The sequence below is a fragment of the Castanea sativa genome, chromosome 1 (genome assembly GCF_040712315.1).
Source record: "Castanea sativa cultivar Marrone di Chiusa Pesio chromosome 1, ASM4071231v1".
Classification (NCBI taxonomy): Eukaryota; Viridiplantae; Streptophyta; class Magnoliopsida; order Fagales; family Fagaceae; genus Castanea; species Castanea sativa.
Window position 1 is genome coordinate 60,149,210 of NC_134013.1, and position 2,034 is coordinate 60,151,243.

Genomic DNA, 2,034 nt, shown 5'->3' on the forward strand with positions numbered 1-2,034 from the left:
AGGCTATCTTTAGAGTAAGAGGGTTTGTGGTTAGAAGCTCTAGATTTATTTTCTTTATGCACTTCATATTTCGGGAAAAATATAAAATTGTATAGCTTTTTATCATATAGATCTGAGCTGAAATTAAAGTTTAATTTTGTGGTTAGAAGCTTTAGATTTATTTTCTTTATGTGGTTCATATTTTGGGGTTTATGGATTGTCATTTTATGGATTTTGTAATGTCGTTTGCTTGGCTTTTGGATTAGTTCCATTTAGGATGTATGAAGTTTGGGTGTTGCAGGTTAATTTTGTCTTTTGAAATATGGATGTTTTTAATGTGTTTTTGATATTATCAGTGATATTGTAGTGACTAGTGATTTTAGAATGCTCAAAAAAATTCATAATGTCGGTAGTGGGTAAGTAACGGTGTGTTTGGGGCCGTGGGTGAGTAACAAACATAAAAGGACTAATAAATATTATAATAAAAATGTCACACAATTTTTCTAACTTAGGTAAATATTAGTCACGGGTCATTGTCTTGAGATAAGGTTTGCAATAAATCTTGCTAGTTATGTACTTCACCATTCTTTTCAATTTTTTTATTGGGTTATACTTAGTTTGGTTTGTGGGTTCTTGGTAATTTTTCAATTGGGTGTTAGTCAAGTTCTTCAATTTGTGATCAAATGCAAACAATTCTGCTGGGAATGTAAATTTCTTGATGAAATTTCAACTGGGTTCTACTTCTTTTGATGAGTTCATTTGCCAAATTTGGTTATAGCTATAACTGGCTTTTGGTTTTCTATGATAATTTTCTATTGGGCTTGTAATTAGATTGCTTTAATTTCCTTTGGAATGTGGAATTTCCTAGTGGCAATCTTAGTTTCATTGGGAATATCAACTGCATCTAGATTTTATTTATTTATTTATTGGATAATTTAGTTTGTGGATTTCTTGGTAAATTTTCAATTGGGTACTAGTCAAGTTCTTCAATTTGTGATCAAATGCAAATAATTCTGCTAGGAATGTAAGTTCTTGATGAAATTTCCACTGGGTTCTACTTCTTTTTTGTTGAGTTCAATTGCCATATTTGGTTATAGTTATACTGGCTTGTGTTTTTCTCTGTTAATTTTCTATTGGGCTTTTAATTTGATTACTTAAATTTCCTTTGGAATGTGAAAATTTCTAGTGTCAATCTTAGTGTCTTTTAGATGAGAAACCATTAAAGATCAGAAGAAGTTCTTAGGATTGGACCATATACATGTGCAGATTGGAATTATGGGTAATAATATTTTATTTAAGTGTTTTTGTTATTATATATGTATTTTTTTTTATATCTTGTATATATTTCTGATTTTTTTTTTCTATTTTCATTTGTGATTCGTGCCAGTGGATTACCTGTATGGTTGCACAACATCCCTGGGATTCAACTAAGGACAGCAAGTCCTTTATACGTGGTAATTTGAAATTTTTTATATTTATTAGTTTTCATTTTTGGCTTAATTAAAAATATTTCTAATTGCTCTAAATTTAACTTTTTTTTAGAGTGAGATGAAAACTTTTACTACATTGATTGTGGATATGATGAAACGTGAGACTCTCTTTGCTTCACAAGGTGGACCTATAATTCTTTCTCAGGTTAGTAAATTATACTTAGTTTTTATTGTTTTTGTTAAGGTTATTTTATATATATATATATTTGTGGTATTGTGATAGTAGAGCTGAAACTATTATAGGTTTTTTTTAACAGGTCTGAACAATGTATTTGATGCAAAACAGGTTCTTTGTAACGGGTCTGATGCAAAGTGCATTGAAAAAAAAAAAGAAAAAAAAGAACCTATAGCGGCGGTCAAAAAGCGCCGCAATAGGTGCATATTTTATGTATTAAATGAAACCCTATAGCGGCGCTTATAACCCGCCGCTAAAGGTACGCACATATAGCGGCACCGTGTGTCCGCCGCTAAAAGTCAATTGACATGAATTCGAACGTCGTTTGGCGGCGGTTTTATGCCCGCCGCAATAGACCAAAACCGCCGCTAAAGGGCGTATCTATAGCGG

The 2,034-nt window shown here is 31.6% G+C and overlaps 1 long non-coding RNA gene across 2 annotated transcripts; it reads left to right on the forward strand.

The window, feature by feature from the left end:
* Positions 1 to 546: 546 nt before the first annotated feature.
* Positions 547 to 1,790, forward strand: LOC142622825 (uncharacterized). Of its 2 annotated transcripts, none has more exons than XR_012841964.1 (4): positions 547 to 1,258; positions 1,367 to 1,433; positions 1,522 to 1,614; positions 1,713 to 1,790. It is a non-coding gene; the product is annotated as an uncharacterized LOC142622825 (long non-coding RNA). The 2 variants fall into 2 exon arrangements; XR_012841965.1 differs by having other exon boundaries at positions 1,727 to 1,789.
* The last annotated feature ends 244 nt before the right edge of the window (positions 1,791 to 2,034 follow it).